The sequence below is a fragment of the Haematobia irritans genome, chromosome 5 (assembly GCF_050003625.1).
Source record: "Haematobia irritans isolate KBUSLIRL chromosome 5, ASM5000362v1, whole genome shotgun sequence".
NCBI classification, from domain to species: Eukaryota; Metazoa; Arthropoda; class Insecta; order Diptera; family Muscidae; genus Haematobia; species Haematobia irritans.
The window spans coordinates 62,128,866-62,146,823 of NC_134401.1; the positions used below are offsets into that span (position 1 = coordinate 62,128,866).

At 32.9% G+C, this 17,958-nt stretch overlaps 1 protein-coding gene across 6 annotated transcripts in view; it reads right to left on the bottom strand.

Annotated features, from left to right (window-relative positions):
- The window catches only part of shot (dystonin-like protein short stop), a 272,625-nt gene that overhangs the window by 139,728 nt on the left and 114,939 nt on the right, over nucleotides 1-17,958 (bottom strand). For 2 of the 6 annotated variants that reach the window (XM_075310679.1, XM_075310690.1), the window contains exon 1: nucleotides 8,686-8,994. The exons of 1 other annotated variant lie outside the window; for it this stretch is intronic. The gene's annotated coding sequence lies outside the window, so the exon portion shown is untranslated. Of the gene's footprint in view, nucleotides 1-8,685; nucleotides 8,995-17,958 lie in introns of those variants that run through there. 3 more of the 6 variants (XM_075310693.1, XM_075310694.1, XM_075310688.1) reach the window with 2 other exon arrangements.

Genomic DNA, 17,958 nt, shown 5'->3' on the forward strand with positions numbered 1-17,958 from the left:
GCTAATGATACCAATTCCCTTAATTTTCTTGTCCAATAATCTCATATAAAATCGTAATAATATGTAACCTATTTTTTGAGTGTATTAAGGAATTTAGTGTTCATGTTCATGCCGCAACATGACACTGCCTCTGTGGGAATTATAGGCTATTTTATGAGAAAATGTCTGTTCGAAAAAAAAACAAATAGGCCTCGCATAAACATGCATCATGTTAAGTTATCAACGACGAATTTCAAATCCATTTGCATTTGTTTGTGCCAACAATACAAACTAAAAACGCATAAAAGTTTTGTGCAATTCGCTCCAATTGCAGTATGAAATGGGGGTAGTTAATATACTTGTGGGAGTTTTTCACTACATATCACTAGCTACTAGAGCTATCAAAACCGGTGGACCGGTTTTTGTTCTTACACCGATTGTCCGTTTACGTGGACCGGTGTAGTGTTTTTATGAAAACCATTTGTACTAGTGGCATATACTTATTTGTTTCAAAAACACCGTCCACAGGTTTGGGTAAAGTCCGGTTTTTAAGACCGAGCTACTTTCAAGAACCCCAGTTTTTGATCACTCTACTAGCCATACTATAAAAAATAATCAATAGAAATGCCAGTGAAGATTTTCCCGATTTGAGAAGATGGGTTCAAGTCCTTTCTCAAATTATTACTATAAGGCACAGGGCTTGTATTCCTGGTTTGTGTCCCGGCTTTGTGATAAGATGTAAACTTCTAAATCAAATTTATCTTGTACACATATAGAGGTTTAGCAATTATATGCTATATATCAACTTTTGATCAAACACTTTTTGTATCCATCTTTTTGCCAGTCGGATATATGCTTAACCGGTGACATCAGCCTATATTAGGTTAAAGTGGCAGCTCGATTTATTGTCAGGCTCACTTAGACTATTCAGTTCATTGTGATGAGATGGGAAATATAAAAATATTTTCTGTCCCTTTACTTTATCCACTGTTCTGACAGCAACCAAGTACCAATGTGTATGACATGCTGTTATACAAATTCTGAGGCCACTGAACTCACGCCCTCTCCCCCACACATGTTTATGGTATATTCGAATTTCAATCTCATAGTCCATGTCCATGCAGTCATCTGTCATAGCACCACCATGATCTCTTCAAGTCATCTTTGATTTGAATAAATTATGGACTATTGTCAACAAGTTACACATACTCCAATTTGTACTTCAAAATGGGATCATATGTTGCTGTTGCCCACAGTAAAATGTAATGCAGTAGAATAATGAACCATCTGCAGCTCAATGAGGTGATGATGCGATGGGTGATGGGCATAACTGTCGCTATGTGCCTTAGTTGCTACAACACAACAACAACAATTTTGTTGAAAATTCAATTCAAACCAATTGTCAATTGAAGTCAATTTACTGAATATTTTTTTTTTCGTTTGCTACGCCCTGACTTGAGGCATATTCTGGGCTCTTTTCTCCTGGCAAAAGATGATGACACCCATGAAGACAAATGTTCTACTGTGTCAAACGAATAAGCATGAGTCAAACAATGATTTCAATGGGCAGTCCAACAAAGTAAGATTGATGATCTCAAGAGATGCTGGATGGATGACAACAAAACAAGTCCATTAGAACAAGAGAGCTTAACAGGTGTTATGACCCATTTACTTCTAAATTCGATTAATGCAATTTGCTAAAACTTTTCGACATGAATGGAAAATTGAGAATTTGTTTTTGAAACATCACTCGAAAAACAGTATTGGGAATGTGAAATTTCCAAAACGAACTTTAAATGTATCGCCTACATGTAAAACGAAGAGAAGAACACGGCCCACGTTAGATTAAATGATTCCTATTCCAAAAATATTTGATGGTCTAGAATCTTCCAATACGATGATTATGATGATGATGACAAAATCATCTTTATAGAGAAATTAACACAACTTCCTCGTATGGTTATGTTGTTCTCAATCCGCTTCCACAAATGTTGACGATGGAGCAATGAGATTTTTTTTTTCGATGGAAAACTTATGTTACAATATGGACAACAGCTGCAGCAACATTGACATCTAAATCTTAATATCAAAATTTACGACGCTAGCACAAGCAAAGTTTTCATAGGAATATACGACAGTTCGAAGAAAGTCCATTGGTGACGATTTAAAGGTCATACGAAAAGTAGCTCTGACATTTGCATAAATCGAGAGCATTTAACGAAAATGTTCAAATCTCAGTATGTAATTATTGATTGGCTAGAATATGTACCACATTCTCGAAGAAAGTAATAAATAAAGAATTGGAGATTTTTTACATTCAAATTATACCTATATTGAAGATCTATCTAGATATCCCAAATCGAATTCTTGTTTTACTATCGATACGACCAAATTGAGTTCTTATTGAAAATGCTAATGTCACATAAAGGTATGCAGTACGAAAAATTAAGCAAAAAAAAAACGAAAACTGGACTTAATGGGGATGCAGAGTGGTTGGAAGTGCTAGGTAAGGGGTGACATTGAAGAAGGATAGTCTGTTAAGTTAAGCCTGCCGTGTCAGGCTTCACTTAAACTGAAATATACATTGAATTTATGTCTAAATACGAATTCAACAAAGTTTAGATTATCTGTAATTTTAAAAGACTAAACCTTTCCGATGTGGGCTAACACTGTTCTGAATAGAAACATCATTCTACTAGATTAGAAACAGGTGTAGGTGGAAATATTCAGTCCGCTGTCGAATAAAGTTTCTTTCAATCAATGAGTGTTGTCCGATTGTTAGCGCAACTTAATAATGATAACACAGAGAGGTTAAATAAACTTCTCTATGAGAAGTGTCTCATGCTGAGTAACTGGAGTAATGGAATTAGACTGCTGAAAAATAAGTTTTCTCTCGTCTTCTTGGCATTGCATCCTCTTGTGGTTAATAGTTGCAAATATCTATAAATGTAGCATTTCACACTTACGAAAAGCTTGCCCGATTCCAATTATCCTTTACTTTAATGATTTTAACCCTCTAATGTCCAAGCCCGCCTTTAGGCGGTCTTCATTTAATAAGGAAGCTTTTAGTAAAACACACCTTAAGACAACAAAAATGGGTAAAATAAAAAGAAAACTTAGTTAAAACTGTTCAAGAGGCTTTGCAGCATATACTGAATTTTACCGTATAAATTTTTCTTGTTTAGTTTTTTTGCTTTCGTGTCGTTAACATTGAAAATTTAATAAGCTGGAAAAAAAATTGGGGCATTAGAGGGTTAATATTTAGCCGAGCCAAAGAAGCGGAAAATTGCACTAATGGAGCATTTAAATTTACAATGTGAGTTTTGGTACTTGGTACTAGGGAGGAAATGCTTTCACTAAAAACTTTGTTGATTTTTGATGAAGTAAAACAAACGAAAATACGTCTTCTGTGTTAAACAAACATCGCATTCATATTTTAAGGACAAGAAATATTTGTGCTCACAACAATATTTTTGTCAGTGTATTTAAAATTGTGATTACTATGTAAGGCATTACCCTTACACGAAAAATATGTTATAATACCAATGTACTCAGGGAATATTTTATTTCAAAAAGAAAAAAATATAAATGAAAAACATAAATAATCTTGCAAAATGTATTATTTTAAAGTCACTCATATTTATTTGAAAAATTTATGACCTCATAGCCTTACACACCTGTCTTGCTAGATTTATGAATTTAAAAATAATACCAGTTTTCTTTTGTTTTCAAAGAATTCTAATGCCGCGACAACAAAGCAACAGCTGTATTGAACTAAACCAGTTCAGATACTATAAAAAAGAATTAAAATAACTTTTTTAAAATAAATCCTATCTAGTTCCTTTGATATCTGCTGATAGAAGAAAATCTATGAACTTTTAAGATTCCTACTACCGAACCATGATATCGCTTTGCTCTAAGGTCATTATCACATATGATGGTGGGCACGACGTCATCGTTATTATCACATAGACACTGTTAAATGAAATAAAATTCGTTCATCGGATTGAATCATTTGGCAACAATAGAACAAACGAAGAGCGAAAAGCGAGTCAAAGAATACCCAATATACCCGAATATGATCGGTTGTTTAGTTCGTTGGGTTTGTTGGCCGGTATAGCTTGTAGCTTTGGAGTTTATAGCAGAAAAACACATTGATTAGATATGAAATAGTAACTATATATATATTTATTATTATTATTAAATGATATGCCAGTGCGAAAAGCCAACAACAATATAAACAAGTTTATCGCAATCACCCAAATATAAAAAAATATGAAAATCACATCTGTAAAAAAAACTCATATTCACGGCCAGAGAGAGTGTTTAGATCAGAAAGGTTTGTTTGTTGAATTTCTTTGCAATGTCACCTGGAGAGAAGTGTAATAGAGGACAAAGTGAGAGAATGAGAGATCCAAGTATGGGGAGAGAGTGTTTGTAATAAAAGTGAATGTTGTTGCATCTGGTTTTTCATCTTTCTTTCATTTTCATTGAATAGGCATTTAATGTGTGTGAATGCTTTCGTCGTTGCCATTTGGCTACAGTGGGGATGTTTTACACATTTTTATGGCAAACCTCCCTAGTCCCTGTTTCTTTCTATTGTTAGTGTCTCAGGTACAATAGTATTATTTTGCAAAAAGATAGGGAGTGAAATCACAATTTCCAACAAATATTGAAAACCTATGGAATAAAAATGTAATGAGAAAGACAAACCCCTCTTTTACCACGTGCATGAATAAAAGCTATGACAAAAGACAATGATAAATAATGGAATAGTTGTTGCCATCTAAAACAAAAACGCAAATAAAAAATCAAAACGAAGATACACTGGTTATCAAGCAATAAGCCATAAAATTAAATCGATTATCCATCAAGCCCGCAATTCTCTCAACTCTGAGTGACACCATTACAAGAATTTCCAATTATTAAGTTTGAATTCTTAGAAGAGATCACTTGTTGATTTCTATAAAAGAGTTTGGAATCAGAGAATGAAGCCGCCGATTTTAGCCGCCGCCGCCGAATTTGTCGACTCACAACGACTCAAAATTTTCCGCCAATTAATCAAAAATATTGAGTTTTTGTCAAAATGCTTAACTTTCCACCCAAAATCAGTCAATATCAATAGACAAATTTATATCGGCTTAGCCGTCAAACTGCCGCCGCCGGAGCCAAAAATTAGTGTCAGCCTCCGCCGACAAAAATGGGTCGGTTTCATTCTCTGTTTGGAATATTCCATTACACTCAAAGAAAAATTCTTCCGGAACGAAATTTTAGACAAACGAAATTCTTGGTTGTTATAATGTTAATTGAGAGCAAATAAACCCGAATTTATGAAATGCAATTCAACGATTATCGCTAATCTTTTCCATTGGGATAGCATAGAAAAAAAGTGATTTTCACGGTAAAATCCACCAAACCTCTAGGGTATCTTATGAATGTGGACATCAATACCAAACTCACAAAAACTTTCAACTGTTTTCAGTGCAGTATTCTTAGATAACAACTGAGTATCTGTATGAAAGGGGGAGGAACTCAGTAGTGGTCAATACTGACCATGCGCATGCGCTTAAAGTGATGTCCAAATCGATTGATGTTTTTCTGGATGTACATAAGTTTTAAATGTCTGATACAACCAAACTACAGACTGACATTCAAATTGTATATTTTTTTTTATTTGGTGACTTATTTCCTCTGAAGATTTCAATGCTTTGTGTTTTGTTTATGAAAATGAAAGTAACAGTAGTCGTAGAAAGAAACAAAGCACTGGAATAGTTGATTAATGCTCACTCTGACGTAACAGTACGACCTTGAGAGCTACGGTAAATATTATTATTGTTTTTGACGGCGGTATAATGTTAATATATTAGACTCATATTGTTTTCTAAATGCCCTTTTCCTTTTATTATCTAACGACAACTTTTATTTCCGTTGTCTTTGTTTAAAACAGAATGTAACCCTTTAACACAGTTTATTATTGGCTATCAAGATTTTAAGGGATGCAAAAACATGCAAGGGTTTCCCATGAAAAAGATAAACTTGCTGGAATATCAAGTTGTGTCGTACCTTTAGTTTTTTTCTTTTTGTATTATTGCAATAGAAAATTGATTGGACAGAAAAAATATTTGGAAAAAACATTTCTGTTTAAAATAGTTCAGGATTATTTGCACATAATTTGCAACACATCACATTGCAATCACATGAGTAATCAGCAACCGCTATAAAATCCCAAAAGGGTAGGGCACAGTTTTGCACTTTTCAATATTCGCTTCCAAGAGTTTTCCCTCCAAATACTTTTTGGCTATGCTATAAATATTTCGTTGGTTGAACAAAAATGTTAAGCACATAAACCGCCAGTGAAAACAACAACAGTGGAGAGAATAAAATAAAAATAAACATTTGAATAACTCCATAGGTCAACGCAGCAAACGGTGGAAACCCTGAGGACAACAACAAGCAATTATTCGACATTCTTTAGATAAAATTCTTGTTGTGTTTGCATGGCTTCCAGATACATTCGTGTTGAGAGCGTGTGAGAGAGAAATTCATGTTTTTTGAATAAGAGAAATTATTAGTGTACACTAAGAAAAAATATAGCATATATTAATTTAAGGTCGAACAATCATTGCCATTGTATCTGTACAACAGACAACCATCTCACCTAACATAGTGCAAATTATAATGATTTTTGGAATCCATCGCGATAAATGGTTAACATGCCAACGATAGTTTTCTAAGCCGATTCAACTTTATTTAAGTTCATGAAAATTTTTTAATTCCAGTTAAATTTTCCAATTTTCTTGGTTTTATTTAAATGGAAAATCAATTTTTACGCTAATGAAGTACACATTTTAGGAAATTCGAACTTCTCACAAAATAAATCATATTTTACTAGAATGAGTGAGTTTTACTCATATTATGTCGGTCTTAAATTGTAAGACGTCTTCGTAAAGTGACAAAGACATTTTAACAGATTTAGGTTCAATTTGTTGTTCAAAATAAGCAATTTTTTTAAACAAAAGAAAAAAACTTAATTATATTTAAATTTAAATAAAAGACTGTATCATATCGCCATTTGTAATATATTTGAGTTAAAATCTCTTAAAAAGAAACCTGAATTTCTTTTTTAGTGTGTCACGTTTTGTTTGAGTGTAGTCAATTATAATAATTGATACAAAAACATTAGAATTAACAGTATTTCAGATTAATTTTCCATGCACTTTTTCTATAGAATATTTTTAAGAATTTTTATTGGCAGTTTATTTGCCAATCGATAAACCATTTTATTTAAACCGTATTTTGGATTAATTTCACATATATGTTTTCCAAATTTTAATCTACAAATTTTTTTTAGATTCATTTCATACAAACAAATTTCTAGGGAGTCATTTAAACAATTTTTCTCCCTCAGAAGAATTAGGGAAGAAACTCCTTGGCAACTTAAAAAAAAGTCAAATTGTTTTCCTATTTTATTTCCAGTGTAGGAATTTGTATAAAAAATCTCTCTTAGGGATATAGGTTTGCTTTCAAGAATTTTTATTTGCCATAAAAATCGAATTCTTTTACAGACTCTCTCTCTCCTTTCCTATGCCACAGACAAAGAACGAAAAAAAAAACAAAAACATTTTAATGTATAAACTTGGCTTAAACATTTTGTTTGGTTTTGTGATCTGATCCGACTATCAATGTCCGTCTGTCGTAGCATTTGCTAAGTTTTTGCTCAATTTCTATAGTCTGTTGTCCACAAAAAGATTCTGGCGCTGCCAAAGTATTTTTGTTAGGTAGGAGTAAACAGCTAGTGTTGGGTAGTAGGTGCTTGACCGAGATGATGATGATGTTATTGTATGGTTTGCATTGTTGTTATTCGACCCAGTCTTGAGTCTCCAAAGTTGTATGGAAGCACGGCAACAACAATAACATCGATGCGAGTAACGAAAATCAAATAAACAAAACTGGTTGTTAACTCAATGAATTGAAATTAAGAGCCAAGCAACCAGACCAAAAGGCAAATAACAGACAGACCGGCCAGTCATTCCAACGAAACGTCAGTTAGTCACAAAGTCACGCAGAAGAGCCATCGTCACACAGCTAAACATAGATGGCCGAGTCATACACTCTCGGCGGTCGATTGATCGCTAGGTCGGTCGTTTACACACCACAACATTACACACACATCCACACATACATATTCAGCTTAACTTCGAGCCAAGACTAAACTTGGCTCAAACCAATACGGCGCGGAATGTGTATGGGGTTTTGGTATTTTTTGTCGGTTATCTTTTCTGTGTCTTTCTTTTCACATGATTTGACTTTTCTGTTTTCATAGATTCGATTTTGTTGTAGTTGGTGGTGTTTGGTACTTAGGTATGCCACCAACATTTCAATGAAATTGAAATCTTGCCATATAAGAGGCAAGAAGTTGAACAGCTAGCATTGCTTTTTTATTTTGAAACTTTTTTTCTTTGTTTTGTATCCTTTCTGTAGAACCACAAATATGCTTTGCTTTTTGGAATTTCTAAATTAAACGGTATTTGCTCTGAACGAATTTTTCGTAATTATTTTCAATTTGTATCGATTTTTTTTGTTGCTTCAAAACTCTTGAGATTAGCGTTTATTTGATTGATTAATTTTTTATTACAAAATCGACGACAATAATTAATTAAAAAACAAAACAGTTTCAGAGATTTGTTATATTCATTACACACGCACACACACTATCGACGATGTTTTGTTGAAAATACACATAGATACACCAACACTTTGATGGGCAACAAAAATGTTTCAACAATGCCAACAATAACAACACGTAACAATTCAATAAGATTTGTTGTGTATCTCCAGCATAACAACAACAATCATAAAATTTACTTTTATCATCGAATAGTTTTTTTTTTAACAAAAAAAAGCACACAAAATTTTCTCAAATGATTTGATTTTTTTTTGTTCTTTTCGTTTTGTGTTGTTTAGCTATTGTGCTTTTTGCCGTTTCAAATTTCACACTAATTTCAATATCAGAAGAAGAGACTACCGCTCGGTTCCGTAGTTCAAATTGGACTAAACTCAAAATCGATACGAAATTGCCACAAAAGTACTCATAACTTAATAATAAACACAGTGAAAAAAGCCCACAACTAACAACACTAATACCACAACAACGCTTGACGATGACAACGACTACGGCCACCATTGTGTGTACTGTGCCCCCAACTCAATTTGGTGAGTTGGGGAACCACTTGCTGCTGGTTAAATGCATTGTGGCTGTTAGGGATCCATAGGGGGAAGAATAAATGTGTGTAGGCAGAGAGGTTAAGCAATAGTTTGAGAGATACTTTTTAGGTTTAGCCCCATGAAGGTGGTAGTGAACTCACTCATTATTATGCTCTCACTCTCTTTCTTTCTCTCTCACCTTTACTTGTCTCACACTCTCTCATAAGTTGTTGGGTCTTATATCTCCTTGGGAATAACTGAGTGGAGTTGTTATAACTACGAGGAGTGGGAGCCATCACACACACAAACGATATTGTCATTGCATCTGTATTTAACTGCAAATTGAAGATCATTCTAAATTGTTTGCTTTGACAATGTCGCAATTGTTTATTTATTGCACACACATAAGATAAATTAATTCAAGTACTGGGTTGTTTGCATGAAATTCAGCAATTTTGTTCTGTGACGGTGCGAGAGAATGTTCTAATTGGTTTAAAACCCACTCATAATAAAACAACTGCTGCCATTTGCTCTCTCATTCTCCCGCTCACTCTCATTGAACTGAGATTTTAAAAAAGCACATTAGGGGAGTTTTGGAAGCAGATTTTGTTTTTCCCAGTTTAAAAATCATTAGTATGCAAATCAATTTTTTTGTGATTTTGCAGAAAAAATAATTATTATTGTGATAATTATCTGCCAAAAGCAAAATAATATGAAAGGAAAACAAAAGATGTGTTGCAATTTGAATTCGTCCAAAATCATAACATATTTGAGATATTATACAGAGAGTCATATTTATAACAGTATAATTGGTGAAGGAAAATTGTCTGCAAAAATACAACGGATCCTGCACTGTAAGGAACCCATAAATACTGCCTTGTGTTAGAAGTATAAAACGCTTTGTTAAGTACGGTCATGAAGCAAAAAGGAAATAAATATCGTACACAGAAAATAATATTATAATTTTTGAGCTAACAATAAATTGTTGTTACAGAAAATGTTTAAGTTCAATAAAATTTTTGTTGATATAACAAAATGTTTGTTGATATAAATAACAAAATTGGTTGCTAAAGTGACTAAAATCGTAATTATATTTACAAATTACGTTGTTAGCTCAAATTTAAACATAATTTTAATTGTATTGCAATCAAATTAATTGATATTTTTTTGTGTGTAGATCGTAGAGGATATGAATTCGATGGAAATGGTTGTTGGTCCGAAATGTACTTATGTTTACTAAAAATTGTAGAATTTCGATATTAATTTTAGAAAATTTAATAAATTAAGAACGCGAGTGAAGAAACTATATAATTATTGGAAGATGATGAATATTGGCATCATTTTTTTTAAATCGAAACGGGAGTTAGTGGATTTAGTCTCAGACAACAAAAGCGTATGGTAAATAAGCGGAACATATTACAAATTGCCATTGTTGTTTTTTAATAGAGAAAGAAAATATTCGCATGGGTTTATACATTGAGAGATAACAAAGTCCCTCTCTTTCCATTGGATGCAACAAATATATTGAAGAAAATATGATATTATGAGAATCCTGGATATAAAAACCAAATTTAATTAATGAAATTCACTATTATTCACGTGATTTGCTGTAGATAAAATTCCGTTCATTAACATTCTCTGTGTAATGCTCCCCAGATCACTGTGGTCTCATAAACTTAAAGAGTAATAATACTAGGAGAGATTGACTGAGAGCGGCTAAACTTCACTCATATATTCCACAACCCAGGAATTTGTTTTTTTTTCATTCACTTTGGAGTTTAGAGTGAGTGAGTATTTCTTGGCCTTTGTCACCCTGCTCATCACAAAACGAGAAGAAGACTACAAAGTGTCTTCGCCAATGGCTTAAATCATGTAAACAAACCATAATAACAACAATGTTGGTTATTGGTTACATTGCTGTTGTTGTTATATCTTTTTCATTTCCAAACAGGAGCATTGGTTAAAGGAATGTCGGAGAAAACCTACTAAGTGAAATGGAAAATTGAAAGCATTGAGACAAGACATAGTGGCAGCCAAACCACTCACCAAACAACTGGTAGAGGAAGATAGTAAGGCGATTAAGTTATTAAAGTGGCGCAATACCCGCAGATTCTCCAACGGACGGACAAATTACTATGGTGGTTGAACGAAGCGGCGGCCCATATTTGAGATTTTTAATGTCTTCTTTGTTTTTCGTTTTTTGTTAACGCCGCCACGGCTTTAGAGTTCTGCTGACATCGACGTTTACGTTTGTTTTTTTTTATTTTTTTCTTAAGCTGCGAAGATTGTTCCATATGTCCGTCCTCAGCTTGGTATGCTAAAAATACTCAAATGCCAATAACCTGTGGATTGATTTTTGTCGAAGATATGCCAAGTAGAATGACAAATCACAGCATATGTGGGGAAGTGAAGGAATCCAACAAGATGGTGAGGCTTCAATTCTTCATTCATTTACTTTCTTCTTGACTTGAAAAGTCGTCATGGGTTGATATGGAGATTCCATTGGTTTCGTCACTAACATAAAAGACAGTTCATGTTAAAACCATCGAATGTGTCTTCTGGAAGAACTCCCATCATTCACTTTGCCTGGGATTGTCATGGCACATCGACAATTACAAGGTGTGGGCTGTTACAATGATGTTCTGTGGCATAATCAACGGTTAACTGGTGGCAAGAATTCCACACCAAGACCTGTATGTGCATCCAACCATATGACGATTGCAAACTTCCCGTTTCAGGTGTGTTCGTTGTTTGCCTTTTGTGGCTATAGTTGCTGATGGAGGTGTGCAATAAAACTGAGAACATAAAGTGTATGTGGTGGTACAAGAACAAGTGGAAATTGACCCATATTTTGGAATATTACGAGAAATTGCCAAACAATTGGTGTGATAGAAACGAATGGATAAATGGAGGATTTCAATCATGCAATATCTAAAACCTTGCTATAATGGGAACCCTTCATTAGTTGAATATGAGCTGAATTATCGGTATGATAAATGTAACATCAAATGATACACAGAAAAAATGTGAGCTGTGTATTTTCTAGAAAGGTATTAATGTTAGAAAGTAATGAAAACTATGAGCATTGAGATTGCTTTAACCCTTTGACGACGAATGGGACATATACAGTCGACTCCGCTTTAGCGCAATGCGCTTTACTGAAAAACCTCGGATAACTGAAATCGATCGCATTCCCCAGTTGTTTTTTCTGTCCATTTCATTTAAATTACTCCGCTTTAGTGAAACTCCGCTTAACTGAAAAAATCGGATTACTGAAAAGTTTTTTGTGTTCAAATGAGTTTCGTCACATTAGTATGACTTCGCTTTACTGAAAATGCCACATTCTCGCTATTGAGAGAGAGTACATTTTCTTCTCCGTATTGAGAACGCTTTATTTCAAGTGAAGATGGCACTTTCAAAACAGTTTAAATCACTCTGTAAATAAAATCAACTGAAAGGTAAAATTGTAGATGGCACACACACGGAATCAAACACCTTGTTTTTATTATTTTATGTACATAGCATTGGTCATAAGTTCGGTTAACTGAAATTGAGTGGATTTTTTTCCAGTTATACGGAGTCCGCTTTACTGAAACTTTTTCAGTTATCCGAAGTTCGCATTACTGGAAGTTTTTTTTCAGTTATCCGTAGTCCGCTTTAGCAAAAACTTCGGATAACTGAAATTAAATGGCTGCATTTTTAACGTTTCAGTAAAGCGGAGTCGACTGTCTGTCCCATTTCGTATTTCCGTTGTAAAATCTACTATTTTCAAAAAATAGATTCTATCGACTCAGAACACATGTAGCTATAAAATTGTAAATTTAAATTGGGGTAGTTGTGCGTACTTTGTGTGTGGGGAAAGTTATAAACATGAAAAATCTGGATTTTTTTTTTACGAAACAATTTTTTTATATTTCAAGTATTGGTTGTCTGAGGTGGCTGTGGTATAATGTGTATCAACTCATCCTCTATCGATAACGGTTTAAATTAACTAATTCGGCTACATAGTTTTTCTAAAAAGGTACCGACACTAACGGGACCAGCATTGCCATTTTGGTCCGATCGGACCAAAATTGGTCCAAAAGATTACAAATTTGGTCCGATGGTCGGACCAAATGGAATTTGGTTGATTTTGGCCAATTTTCGTCAAATCTTTTTTTTTTTTAATATACTTTAGAAATAAAATTTTGACAAAATTCTCTGTAGAAATAAAATTTTAACAAAATTTTTATAGAAATAAATGAAAATAATGGAATAATTCAATATTTGTTTTATTCGCATTCAAAAATGACCTTGAAAGCCCAGAGAAAATACATACAGAAAAAAACAATAATTAGAAAAAAGGTCGATAAACACAATAATCTTGTAAAATTTTAACAATATTTTTTATAGAAAACAAAATTTGGGTAAATTTTCTATAGAAATAAAATTTTGGCAAAATTTTCTATAAAACTGAAATTTTGACAAAATTTCCTAAAGAAATGACATTTTGAAAAAAAAAAAAATTCTAATGAACTAAAATTTTAATTAAGTTTTCTGCTGAAATAAAATTTTGACAACATTTTCTATAAAAATAAATCGAAATAAAAATTTGACAAAATTTTCTATCGAAGTAAAATTTTGGAAAATTTTTTAAATGATTTAAATTTAATTTGGGAAAATGGTCCGCTGGTACGACTTTTGGTCCAATTTTGGAAAAATGTTGGTCCAAAATAAAAATTAGTTGTGGCAACGCTGAATGGGACATATGTGTGCCATTCATCCTGTAGGGTGGGAAAAAATGATGAACCACACAGAAAAAAATTTAACGAAATTTTTTCCAATTAAAGTCTTGAGTTTTAAAAAATATTCAATTAAAAATTTAATTGAATCAACAAATGTTTTAATTGAAATAAATATCAATCACACAAATTAATAGTATCAATTAATTTTTTAATTGGATCAATTAATTTTTTAATTGACTGTCAATTAATTTTTTAATTGATACTATCATTTCTGTGATTGAAGACATTTCAATTAAAAAATTAATTGGATCACTTAATTTCGTGATTGAATCAGATTTTTTTTTGTGTGCAATACAATATTACTATTATTACACGAAAATTACCTTAAACTCTTCTTGGCTTATAGGAAAAACAAAAACTTTTTTAGCAATAAAGTTTGGAATGGGTGCAAGCTCACACAAAGTGCTCAAAACCAAGCACGCGTGGTCATGAATACTTGCTAAGTGGCGTATTTTTTATGCTGCTTGTATTTTACAAATGATGTACTTTGTAGTGAATTATATAAAGTATTTTAAAACATTTTTCTGACGACATATTTTCCTTTGAAGACGAATGTCCCATGAAATTTCTCGTGGAAGGAATTATTTTTTTTTATTTTGACCCCACTTTACTAAGTAAATGGGTGTATTTTCAATATGAATTCGCAAGAAAAACTTACTTCTATCGAGCGGTCGTTAAAGGGTTAAAATTGCGTTTAACATTTAATTCCTACTGAACATAGCACTGTTAATTATATAAGAGTGCATTATTAAGTATTGCACTGAAAAAAAAAACATACTCGGTTCCAAAGATTTTGTCTTTACTTTAAAAAATTTGGTATTGATTCCGAGCCAAAGAAGCGGAGAATACAAGTAAGGATACTTTTAAGACACAATTCTCTTTTAAATTTGGGTTTTGTGTACTTGCTTCTAGGAAGCAAATTTTAATTTTTCGCTTTCTCAGCTTTCTTTCTTCATATGCTATCAAAGTCCTTTAAAAACGAGTTAACGGCAACTTTATTTTCCAAATTAAGACTCGACTTCCAGCAGAAAGTTATGTTTGAAGCAAAAAACTTCTTTAAAATAAAGTTTTGAAAAAGATGTCCTATATTTGAACGATTTTTTGCTTTGTAGTCAAGATGCAAAAAGACAACAAATTTAAAGACAATTTCATTAATTTTAAAGAATTTTTCTGAATTATTAAAGTCAAGTTGACCTTAGCCCAAACATTTTTTCTTTCATGTTATGATACCCATTTTTAATTCAAATCACTTAATTATAAGGACAATACGACTTCATTGAAAAGTTTATCGACTTTTGGACAAGGAAAATAAATTTATTTTAGAGAAATGCGTCTTCTATGCTAAGCAAAATTTGTATTCGTATTTTAAAGACATGAAATCTTTGACCTCACGACAATATTTTTTTCAGTGTGAATATAGTAAAACATAAATAGCGCCCAAACCAAATTATTAAAAATTTCAGATAACAAAAGTTATTTAAAATAGAAATCAAAATAAAAGATTACACTATGCAATAACGGTATTCGTATTTTAAATGAAATTATTGTGCCTACGACAACATTTTTTTTCAGTATGCCACATTAAAATGAACCAATTTTAAACGTGGAGTAACTTACACGAATAAAACAATGATGTTTGCAAAAAAAAAAAGAACAAAAGTTTTTGTTTTTGCAGAAACAGGATGCCTTTCACTACTCGTTAAGTAATTTAGTCAAATTTTTGGTAAAACACTCAAGTATTATATTAAATACCAATCCTTTGGTACCAAAACAAGAGAGTACAAACTAATTTAAATTTAATAGAACAACCCCAAAGTTCCAGTTTTTTTTTACTTTTTGTGCGAAAAAACGGCGGATGCCAGCGGTAATAAATTGAAGCTAAACATGGTTTAGAGCCATATGAATCATAGAAAAATACAATGAAAATTACCTACTTAAAGTCTAATTAAATTTAAAACAAGAAACAACTAAAAGCGACATGATTTAAGCGTCTTTGCGAAAAAAAACTGTCATACCCAGAGCTGAACAAACGAACTCAATATGCAGCCGGTGTCATTTGCGATGGCAATGACTCAACAGATACGACCTGTTTGCCTGCAAATGTGGGGTTTATGCCTCTAACAGTAGTTGGCGTAGACAAAACACCGACGAATAATATCGGGCGTTGGTTTACTGCTCGATAGAAGAAAAAATATGGCAAAAACTCCAAAGAAAAATATCCGTTCAATCAACAGAAATGTAAGTGGTCGGTCGTAAGTGGATATGGCCCCGTACCAAAGAACTAAGTCTTACTTTTTTCCTCTTTTTATACGCTGACGATGTCAGCACGGCTCGATTTGGTTATCTACACTTGTTTGTTTTTAGTTTTATTCAAATTTACCTTGTAATACACCAACGCAATGATTTGCATATCAGACGAATGTACGGACGGACAAATGGGCAGAGGGGGCCGCAAATAAGTATTCAGCAATAGGAGTGAATGTCTAAAACCGATTGAATTTAAGTAACGCTCGACTGAATGTTTTTGAGGGATTGCTGTTGCTGCTGCTGCTATTACTGGTAGATACACGCAAAAAAATAATTCTTTCCTCCCAACCGAAATTTTAGACAAACAAAGTTCGTTTCTCATTTGCTTTTCGCTGTAAGGAAGTGTATTTGGAAGAAAAGTATATACCTTTTGTGATAAACGTTTACTCTTTTCCAGGATGTAAAAACAATTTCATAAAGACTAGCTCAAAAAAACATTATTTTCTTGCTAATTGCATTGTCCCTCACATCTTTCTCACATCCACGAGGATTTTTAGTTCTTAACACCTTTTCCTGTAATACCAACAATGTAGAAGAAATTATACGATTTTATAAATTTTTTAACTTTTTTTTACCTGGACGGAGAATCGAACCGCGGACCATGCACATTGTAAGCCAACACACTAACCACTGAGCTATGTACCTGTTATGGTCATCAATAGATAAATATCCATATAAGTTATATTTATATAGCATAGCTTGCGGCGCCCACGAACCGAATAAACCAAATTTATTTAACAGAAACAAACATTTAGTTTGGCACCGTGGAGCAGTGGTAGCTACGTCCGACTCTCATGCCAAGGGTCGTGGGTTCGAGCCCTGCTTCGGCCAAAGTTTTTTTTTTGCTTTTGTTTTTTTTACATACGTTCCAGATATATTCGGAAGATTCCGAAAAAATGTTTAACATTACATTGTACTATATTAAATTTTGAACTGTAAAATGTGTCTTATTAAAGACCTAAAGTCAGAAAAGAACAGTGTTTGATATAAACGAAATGGACTGTGTTGTTATTTCAAAAATAACTTTTTTTATTGAAAAAATAAAAATGTTGTAACAAACGAATTTTTTTGGTAATAAAAGTTTAAAATTTTCGAAGCAATTCAAAAAACTCTAACAAAAGAAAAACATTTTCGGTACACGTTTTCCAAACGTTTTTTTTCTTTGCGTGTAGCTAAGTATGTAGGTAGGTAATACACACACATATTACAACATCACACTCAACCTTTGCAATAGAAGAAAAAACAAAATATGTTGCGCATGCGTATGTAAGACCAACGAAAACCAAAAATATCAACTTCCATGTCCATTTAAGTTGGCCAACTCGTATCTTTTGCTTTCCATTCCATTCATTAATGTGGCTTAATTATAACAGAGATGGAGCTCGAACATGATTTTTCTCCCAAAACATTCGCATTTATGCATAAATACTTGAAACATACCCATTAGAGTGTTATGTACAAAAGCCGGAATGGACAGACAGAATTTCATACAACCCTCGGATATCAACCAACATATACCAGCAAACCTAAAAACAGTCTACTGATATAGCAAAAAAAAATACCGATAGCAAGTGTCTTTTTATTTCCTTAAGAGTATTTTTTAGCTATAGATTACAAATTGGTAATGGGACACTGTTTCACACGGGATATTTGTCTTTCAGGAAGTTGCCAAGATCAATTACAC